This window comes from Condylura cristata, unplaced genomic scaffold (genome assembly GCF_000260355.1).
Source record: "Condylura cristata isolate star-nosed mole 26May11 unplaced genomic scaffold, ConCri1.0 scaffold00003, whole genome shotgun sequence".
In the NCBI taxonomy this organism is placed as follows: domain Eukaryota; kingdom Metazoa; phylum Chordata; class Mammalia; order Eulipotyphla; family Talpidae; genus Condylura; species Condylura cristata.
Genome location: NW_004567104.1, coordinates 7,175,894 through 7,187,240, shown reverse-complemented (window position 1 = coordinate 7,187,240; position 11,347 = coordinate 7,175,894).

Genomic DNA, 11,347 nt, shown 5'->3' with positions numbered 1-11,347 from the left:
AATAATAATTATGACTTTTTAGTATAATTTGAAGTATGGGAGTGTTATAGCTCCAATCTCATTCTTTTAGTCAGGAGAGCTTTGACTATTTGAGGTATTTTTGCAGCTTCATTTGAATTACATCAATATTTGTTCTATTTTTTGTAGACTATCATTGAGAATTTTACCAGGATTATGTTGAATCTGTGAATTGTTTTCAGCAAGATGGCTATATTAATGTTATTTCTTTCAATCCATGAGCAGAGGATGTCTTTCCATTTTTTTAAACAATGCTTTATATTTTCCTTTATATAGATCATTCAGCTCCTTAGTTAAGTTTATTCCTAACTATTTTTTTCTTTCAATTGTAAATGGGACAGTTTTCTTAATTTCTTTGTCTTCCAATTTATTTTTGCATATAGGAAGGCTACTGAATTTTGTGTGTTGATTTTGTATCCTATTACTTTACTAAACTGGCTTATTATTTTAATTAGCTTTTCTGTGGAGTTTTTAGAGTTCTATGTACATTATTATATTATCTATAAATAGTGAAAGTGTTACTACTTTCCCTATTTGAATTCTTTGTATGCCTTTCTATTGTCTTATTGTTCTGACTAGAGCTTCCAATATTATATTGAAAGCTGTAATAAGAGTGGACATTCTTGTATTGTTCCTGATCTTAAAGGAAAAACTTTCAACTTTTCTCCATTGATAATACTATTAGCTATGGGTTTGTCCTGTATGACTCTTACCACATTAAGTTTCCTTTTATAACAAGCATTTCAAGTGCCTCCATCATAAATGGATGTTGAACTTTGTCAACTATTTCCTTCAGTTCTATTGATATGATCACATGGCTTTTATTTTCCTTTTTTTTTTTTTTGATGTGTTGGATTACATTAATTGATTTTCAGATGTTGAACATCCTCTGGAATAAATCTCATTTGGTCATGCTATATTATCCTTTTGAAACAAGGCAAGGATTTCACTAGGATTTTTGCATAGATGTTTGTTATGGAGATTGGCCTGTGTTTTTCTTTTTTTGCATTGTCTTTTTGGTTTGGGTAATATTGGATTCATAAAAACATATATGGTAATATTCCTACCTTCTCAATTTTTTGAAAGATTTTGTGTAGGATAAGCACTAGTTCATTTCTTAACATTTGATAGAATTCATTTTTGAAGCCATGTAGACTGAAGCTTTTGTTTTTGGGGAGAGTTTGGCTGCTTTTTCAGTTTCTCTGGTTGTAATTGATCTGTTTATGTATTATAGTTCTTCTTTATCTAGCTTTGGATGATTATATCATTCTAAGAATTTGTCCATCTCTTCTAGATTTTTTAACTTGTTTGCATATAAATTTTCATAGTAATCTCTAATGCTCTGATTATTCAGATTTCTGCTGAGTCTGCTGTAATTTCTTCTACTTCATTTATGGTCCTATATATTTCTGTTTTATCTTTCTTTCTTTCTTTTTTTTTCCTTTGTGAGCCTGACTAGAGGTTTGTCTACTTTATTTTTTCAAAGAACTGACTTTTGGTTTTGTTACTCTTTTGGATTTTTTTTTTTTACTTCTGCTTTGATTTTTATTATTTCCTTTCTCCTACTGTGTTTTTTGGGGGGGCTTGTTTTTCTTTTTCTAGTGCTTTGTGATAGGTGTGGTAGGATGAGTTTTTGTTTGTTTGTTTGTTTTGTTTTGTTTTTTAGTTCTTTCTTGTTTCTTGATGTGAGCCTGTACAACCATATACTTTTCTCTTTATTTCTGCTTTTTTTGTGTGACCCATATATTCTGACTCATGCTCAGGTGTCCATAGTCAGACAAATATGCCCCACACCCATGCATCCTCTACATTACCAAAATTTCATTTACCCTACAGTATTTTGTGAAGATTCAAAATGATAAGGACTATGAGGCCCTGACTACATAGTCAATTTTTGGCCACCATGGAGGTTCCTGGTTTCTTAAGAATTAGCACTCATGATCTCTAATGACACTACTTTTCAATCTTTGTGAACAAATTTCTTCCTTTCTAAATTGAAAAACAAAACTTTCTTATTTATTTGATGTGTTCATTTAAAGGATGTAAAGGGACTCTGGCAATTGCAATATCACTTGAGTGATTACTAATTTTGTGTATGTGGTTAGAGTAATAGAGTCAGGGAAACATGACATTTTAAAATAGATTTGCTTTTGAAAAAAAATAGGTGAGAACATTATTGAGAAGAAAAAAGATCTAATTGGTTGGAAAACAGGATAATACAAGCAAGGTGAGATACATGATTCTAATATACTCAGAACTAAAAATCATGACAGTCATAAAGAAATGGGGAGAATATTAAACTTCAGGAAATTATTGCTTAAGACTTTTAAGCAGTAAAACTCAGCCTGGTTAATTTCTGACCTACTCCAGCACACACACATACAAACATACATACTCTCTCTCTCAATTCCATGTGACTAAACAGCTTTGTTCCTGCCATTTTCAGTATGCTACTACTTCCCAGAACCTGGGGAGGCTTTGTGGAACATGAGTCTCTGGTTCTCAAGTGTCCCTCCTTGCACAACGTTGATTTTTGAAGAGGTGTTCCAGAAGCGAAGTGTGTACTGTGTCATTTCCCAGATTTTCAGGCAACCAAGTGGTTTGAGTCAGAACTTGCCAAGTTCACATTTATTTTGCTTTAAATGACAGTTAATGTCTAAAATTGAAAAGAACACAAGTGATTATTAACAATCAGATAACAGAACCTAACAATTGAGAAGTAGTTCCCTTTTACGTGTAGCAAATGACAGTGGTTTGCAATTATGCAGCTTCTTAACATTATGAGAATTGCTTTTCTGAATGATGGAACTCTGTGCCTGAGTGTTGGATCTTCTTTGATGATGAAAAGGCAAATGAGGCATTTTGATATGTTGCTGGAAAGTTAATTTTCTCTAGCTGTACCATAAAGTTTGTTCAAACCCTTGACTTCAATGCCACAATAACTTGGCAAGAAGCTACTATGGCTCACAAATGGATGCTTACAGAGGCATTTAAATTATCCAGACTTAGTTGCAGCCTGGAGAAAATGAAGGGGCACATGGTTACTGTAAATGTGGACCTTTCCATTGAATGGTGATATATAAGACTGATGACTAATAAACATACCCTACATGGGAAACATTTGAGTGATGACATCTATTTTCTTTCACCCTCTTAACTAGCCACAATGACTGGGATTTTACTTAAGGAAGAATATATGGGAAACAGACTAAGCCTCAGGCAGATCATTCTGGCAGCTGTAGAAAGAGAAGGCTATACTTTCCCATGTATGTTATCTGCATTTTTCTATCGTTTAACATCTGTCAGGGAAATCAGCTTGGCCCCTGCATTCTGAACATTGATTGCCCAAGTCTGGTGAACAATTGTGACTTTCTCTCTTAAATAGAAAAGAGATAGGTTATTAAGCTGTGACCTTGAGGACCCTGCTGCCAGCTTTATCTGCATCGCTTCACTTTTTGGACAAATGTATTCACAAAGGTTCCATATAATCTTGGGCAGTATTCATATCTAAGCCATCTTTTCCCCATGTGTTCCCAAATAGAAAGACAGTTACATTTCCTTGATCACCCTTGAAGATTAATGAGAATAAAATGGCAAGATGATTTATACCTCAAAACAAGGAGGTTTTTATATATATATACATATATCTTATCTCTATGATTTATTTTATCTAGTTGTCTAATTTTTGCCCTCAGATACTTGTTTCTAGGTGTGCCATTAATCTGCCCTGACATAGAGTATCATATCACTGAGCATATTCCTACTCCTTTATCTATTTTGTTTTTCCTAGGTTGTTGAGATTTTTATTTTATTGATGTCCCTTTAAAATAATACTCCCTGGGGGGAGGGACCTCCACGGTGACAAGAGACTAAGTCTCAGAACTACCACTGCAATGGCCTGATTTCGATCCCAATCAGGTAGCTAATGCACATACAGCTCAGCAGACCTCTCCTGTCTCAGCTGATGCTTCTCTTAGCAGTGTTAAGTAAATCAATATATCAGCCTGGTCTGGTCCCTACTCTTTCTCTGGTGAAACCTCTCACCCCTGTACCTCTGGTCTACACACTAGTTCTGTGCAAAAATAAATAAAAATCTTTAAAAAATTCTCCCTGATATAAAAAATAAATAATTAAGGAGACCTCCCTGGTGGCTTTACAGGTTAAAGTTCAGCCCTATAAAGTTATCTTAGCCATTGCAGCATGAGTTCGATCTCTGGCCAGGGAGGTCAAACAGAGAGCACACCAGACTTCTCTCTCACCTTCTGCTCCCCTCAGCATTGTATTGCATTAGATCTTCCTGCCCTGCTCCCAACTCTGTCTCTGGTGAAACCTCTCACCTCCTGCACCTCTGGCCTGTATCCTTATATGCATAAATAAAATAAAATCTTTAAAAAAATAAAAGAAATTAAAATTTGCTTATGGCATACAACATAATGATTTGATAAATGTTTATTGTAAAATCATTATCACAGTAAGTTTAGTTAACTTTCATTAGCTCATGAAGTTAGAAATTTGTTTTTCCTGGTAACAAGAAATTTTAAGATCTACTTTTCTTGAAACTTTCAAATAAACAAGAGAGTATTGTTTACCATAGTTATCAGGTTGTGCGTATTATTTTATAGCTGGAAGTTTTCACTTTCTGACCACCATTAGTCAATTTGTGTACACCTCCCTCTTCTGGCAAATACTAATCTGTACCTATGAATTCATTTTTTGTTTTTTTTAGATTCTACCTATAAATTAGAACATATACTATTCATTTTTATCTAAATATTTTATTATACTTAGCATAATACCCTCTAAAACCATCCTTGTAGTTATAAATGGCATAATTCCTTCTTTAAAGACTGAGTAATGTTCGAACATATATAATCATCTATAATTTACTTAATTATAACATATACCTATATAACATTGTAAATCACATATGTGTATGTGTGTGTGTATATATAGCACAATTTATTTATCTTTTCATTTATTGATGGACAATTAAGAGGTTCCTGTGTCTTCATTATAGGAAATCATACTGTTATGATCATGGAGGTGCAGATATCACTTGGACATACTGTTTCATTCCCTTCAGGTATGTTCTGAGAAATAGAATTGCTGTATCATATGGACAGTACAATACTCTTTGTTGAAGACAGTTTAACCAACACTATATACTGAGGAAGCTATCCTTTACCAAGTGTATGCTCATGGCTCCTTTGTCAGGAATTAATTGAGCATATATGCTTGGGATTATTCCTGGGCTCTCTATATGTTCCACTCATGTATGTCTGCTTTTCTTAAGATTTATTTTATTTATTTATGCATACAAGAACTGGGGAGAGAGGGTTCATCAAAAGCAGAGTGGAAAGAGGAGTCCAATCTACTGAAATACACTGCTGAGGGGAGCAGCCAGTGAGACAGGAAAGGTCCCTGACTAGGGATCAAACGCAGGTCACAGTGGCTAGTGACAACACCATACTGAAACTTTAACTCTCTGTACTATCAGGGAGGCCTCTATGTCTTTGTTTTTATGACAATACCATGATGTTTGGATTAGAATAGTTTTGCAATATAACTTGAAATCAGAAAGTATGATGTCTCCAGCTATGCTCTTCTTCCTTAAGAATTTTAGGCTTGTTCTGTTTTTGAGAAGAATGATATTGAAATTTACATAAATATCACATTGAATCTGTGGATTCATTATTAGTGTGTAGAAAATACATTTTTTTGCATGTTTATTTTATATATACTAAAACATTACTCAATGTATTTGCTGTAATGAGATTTTTTTTTTTGGTGGAAATGTCTTTATAAGTATTAAGCAACTTGTTTTATTTCTATTTTCTTTTACTTTTGTACCTAAACTTGATTAATTTGTACACAAATAAAATTACTCCAGTTTTTGTCTTGCCTTTCTACCACTAGAATCAGTTTTATTAGAATGCCATTAAATTATTTCCTTTAGAACATATTTCTTCAGAAAGATATGATCATTCTAGGATGTTACTATAATTCTATTATTAATAAAGGAGAAAATTTTTTCTTTTCTCAGATATGTAGTTTTATATCCAGGTGAACATAAGCTTTGCCTTGATGTCTAGAGCATCACAAATTCTATGGACTCTCTTATTTCATTTTCATTGTACGACACTCAAGCTGTTCCAAAGGTTGAGCCTTGTGAGAATTGAATGGAAGTAGATGGTGAGGTCAACATGACCGAGAATGACTGCAAGTCAGCGTGACCATTTTCAGGACTAAATACTAATCGAGTGGTCAACTCAAAGACAAATGGTGATCTCTTGGTTCTTTCTTTTGTCATATTTGTTGCTAAGACAAAGGTGCATTTTGTATATTTAGAGTCAGGATCATAAGTCTAAAATGATATATAAACAAATGGTAAAGTTATTTAAAAACTCTGTGCTCTCTATATCAGCCACTCCAATTACATAAACATTAAAACACTATCTAGACATACTTCATTGTGAGCCTTAGGAAGGTATGCTCTATTGGCAACCAAACTCCTAAACATCACTACACAGGAACTACGAAAGAATCAAGATTGATGAAAACACAAAGGTAAGATTTGTTCTAGATGATTTATTTTGCTGAAATTTCTTCCAAGACCCCACCACCCTGAACACACACACATGCACACTCACACCTTAAATAAATAATGAGATTTGGAAGTCTTTTAACCTTTTTTTTTTTTTTTTTTCTTATAGACATCATTCTAAAGGAAAATAGAGACCAGTGTATTCTGGAAGTTTACACAATTTCCAAAAAAGGAGTCACTTTGGTGCAGTTTCAACCTTCACTACAGCAGGTTTCTTTATGGTGAGCATGACAAAGGACAGGCTGTGCTCCGAAAATGCCAGCCATCTCTGCCTTAGAAAACCTTCTATCACTCTTCTTGATTTGACATGAAATATTAAACACCAGTTACCAGCAAAAAGTTATTGAACACAGATGTCCACTATCACTTTCAAATTGCTAAAGTCAATTTAGGTTTATATATTTTCTTTACTTAAGCATTCTCATGCGACACAAATGCTCTGTGACAGTAATGATTTCACAATATACCTTTTCAATTAAGAAAACACATCATATATGTGCTTTCATTTTTAAAACATCTATTTTTTCATTCAAAAGCTCTGTGTTCCTCCCAAAAAATGGGACCTTGGATTGAAAAATAAATAAAAAGAAAGAGCTCCACCTACTGATTCATTTCAAAATTTTTTTCCAGTCTCATTTTGAATTGAAAGTTCTCTTTGGCACAACGGGGAACTTGTGAACATGTAGCTCAAAATATTTGCTTAAAAAAAAAAAAAAGGATACAGGAATTGCTGCCACGTAAAGGAATAGATTAGAATGGAGCTCTGTCTCTGTAACTAAAAAAAAAAAAAAAAAAAAACAAACACTCTTTCTTGTGCCCCTCAGAAGCCATAATTAATAAGTCTGCTTCATGGTTAGTGTTCCCCAGGGATATGGGTTAACTGTGGACATTACCTTTTGCTGGATTTAACAGGATCCTGATGGGTCACACAGCTTGCTCCTTTACAATAATCGTATTCATGTCACTGGCTGCCTCTTCCTTATGAAGGAGCTGGTGAGCCCTCTTTGAGAGGATTTACAGGCCCATTTCTCCCACCATGAAACTGGAATTGTTCAATGCCTACCATATTACTTTTCTGCCCCCACCACTAATCAGACTCAAGTAATTTCACAGGGTAAGAGAAGAAAAACATCCACTGGGAACTTGGGGGTAATTTCAGCAGGCCAAGAGTAATTACTTGAAGAGGGGCTGCCAGCGCCAGCTCCTGTGGGGGTGCACGTTGAGAATGGCAGCTGGAATGGTGGTATTCTGTGAGCCTCCAGCTCTCATCCTTCTCCTTCTGATGCGGGGAAATGTTAGCATCATTTGTAATTCCCAGCTAGGAGCTTTTTTTGGAGAAGGGTGTGCTTCCAAGTGTCACCCTTTGTGTGCAAATCCAGGAAACTTCCTTAGGCTACAGATAGATGTAACTTATTGGGCAATAGCCTGGATGATTTAAAGTGGATCCTTCCTCCCCACTGCTCCTGGCTTGAACAAAGCTTCCTGTATTACACAACTTTTTCTTAATAAAAACAAACATCTTGGGTCCTCCCTGGTGGTGCAGCAGGTTAAAGCACTGCACTAAGAAGCTAAAGCTGCTTCTGCATGAGTTCGATTCCCACTTGCCCCGGAGGTGACCACATGGCGTGGCAGACCTCTCCTGATGCGCCCGCTGCTCCCCTCAGTAGTGTACTTTGTCTATCTGCCTGTTCTGCTCCCCACTCTGTCCCTGGTGAATCATCTCACCCTCTGCATCTCTGGCCTGTACCCCAGTTCTGTATGAATAAATAAAAAAATCTTAAAAAAAAAAAAACCAAAAAACAAACATCTAGCTACATCTCATATATTTGAGCAGTTACTATAGAAATGATTGCCAATAGGTAAAAAAGATGATTTCTGGAAATACACAATAGAACAATTTAGATTAAATTCTCATAACTTTGAATCTGTCTGCTCAATCATGCATTCCTATGGACATGATTAACTAACCATAAGACCTAAGAATTTCAAGTCTGAATAGAAAATGTCTGTCCTTCCCCCAGATGAATCACACATCACCTATCACTGCAGAGTTGCCAAACTCTATGGTTTTCTTGTTAAACATAAATTCAATAGCTGACCATAGTCAGGGACAGAAATTTCTTATAAATCAAATAAATACATACATTAGAGGGAGATGGAGAGGACCCACTGCCACATTTCAGTCAATCAAAAATATATGTAATGAATGTCTACAGTGTTCAAAGTGTCGTGTGTGGTGCTGTGGGGGTATTTAATGAATATAACTTGCCCTAACTCTCAAGCACAAAACCATCTACCTGATGTCACTGCTATGAAGAAACAGATATGTAATTATCTAGCCAGCACCTCTCATATCATTAGCAATTGATAAATGACCATGGTTATAATTAGTAGCAAAGTAATATATACACTTCAGATAAAATATAGGACAAAAATGGAAGAGAGGTTACATGATATGTAGGTTATAAAATAGTTCTTAGATCAGAAGCAAAGGGAATTTCTGGAATCTGAGTAGTTGAGTTTCATACTGGTGATTTTAGACCTAATGATAATTTCAGGAACCATGCTGAACTTTTGAAAATTTCATCTCTTTTTAACTTTCACAATCAAATGATATATATGTTATCACCTCCAATTTGTAGATGATAAAATGAAATTCTGAGGATTAAGTAATATACTTTGTATCACAAAGTCTTCCCATGATGCTCAGGATTTTTACATTTAAGCAAATTGTCTCTGTCATAAAATTATAGAATATTATTGCTGGGATAAAATGCAGAACCACTTTTTTTCCTAATTATTCTCTTGACAACTTCTGAGGAAAACATATGCACAAGTTCACATACCAAATGTGGCAAAACTAAAATGAAAATACAAGATTCTGGATCTAAGATGCAGCCATTTTCAATATTTTTCCAAGTACACTTTAAAATGTGTTTCAAATCTGTAGTATTTTTTTTTAAACTACAAAGGTAAAAAAGATTAATCAAAGAGAAGTTTTGCACTTCAAGCTAATTTTACATCAGCCTATGTTTCTGCTGGTAAATATTTAATGATTCCATTACTGAGAAATCATTCTTCACCGCACATTTCCCCCACATATACACATTTTCACACATACACACATATACACTTGCGCACACACACATACGTACATACAAACACAGCATAGTTTTTTCTTATTTAAAAGATAAAATACAGACTAAATTTACATCATAGTATATGGGGCTTTCTATTTAAGTCCAGGTTGAGCTGAACCATCTTTCTCCAAACTCACTTTTTATCGGGATTTGAAACTAATCTGTTTCCTATGAATTACATAATTTTGGATGATATGGCAAATATCTAATAATAGGTCTTTAGATCTGAATGTCAATGTTCCTACAAAAGATATATATTGGGGCCCTATGACCAATATTATAACAATAATGACCAATGTTATAACAATAGAAGGTGAATCTTTTGGAGCTGATTAGGTAGAATACTCATGAATGGGATACAGACTTTGGTAAACACACACACACACACACACACACAATCTTCAGTTCATTCTAGAGAACCTTTCCATCATGTGAGGACACAGAAAGAGTTTATTGGATAGGAACAAGAGAAACTGTCCAGAAAGTGGCCTAGAAGATGTCTTAATTTTGACTATCCAGGTTTTAAAGTGGTGAGAATTAAATTAGCATTATAAGCTATCCAGTTTATGGTACTTTGTTATAGCTATTGGGATGAATGTTAACAGTGGATACTAATTGATTATGAGGTACTTTCTTCTTTATTTCACTGATCCCAATATCAGAGTACCCATCAATGAAGCTGGCAAGAGAGATGAAAGCAATGTTAAGAGAGATGAAATGAATGGTATCATTGGTAACAGGTTCTTCTTGGTCTGATATGATAAGGCTACACTGTATTCCTCTTTGATTGTCTTTTTTATCAATTATAAAATTGGCCCAAACACGAAATAAAAAAGAAACATATAATGTAACCGGGCAGTAGTCAGGCTTTATTAACAAGGGAACTATTATGAAAGCAACTGATAACAGTAAATTTTCTTTGTCCTATCTTTCAGCTTACTAATTCTATCATATGTCCACTTTTTTTCAGAGTATGATTATTTATCAGAATGCAAACAGCTATGTAATTATTATCAGAACCATGAGATAAAATATGTCAGTATCCAGGATGTTCTTTTGTGGCTCCTCTTAGTTACTTCTCTCTCTCTCAAAACTGTCAATATTTTGAATTTTAGGATAATTATTTTCTTTCTAAAAATAAGATACAAACTTACATTGTTAAATGCTACCTTTTCCTATTATAAAGTTTTATACAAAATAAAATTCTATATAAATAAAATACATGTCTATCTCTATAGATCTATAAATATGTAGATATACACAGTCACACATATACACATACTGTTTTACTCAATTTTTTTAAAAAGATTTATTATTTATGGATACAGAACTAGGTAAAGGCCAGAGGTGCAGGGATGGTGAGAGGATTCACCACATACAGAGCGGGGAGAAGAACAGGCAGATAGATGAAGTACACTGCTGAGGGGAGCAATGGGCGGGCCAGGAGAGATCTGCCACGCCATGTGGACCACCTCCGGACGCCACGTGGATCACCTCCGGGGCAGGTGGGGATCAAACTCATGCGGAAGTGGCTTTAGCTTCTTAGTGCTGTGCTTTAACCCGCTGCGCCACCAGGGAGGGCCCT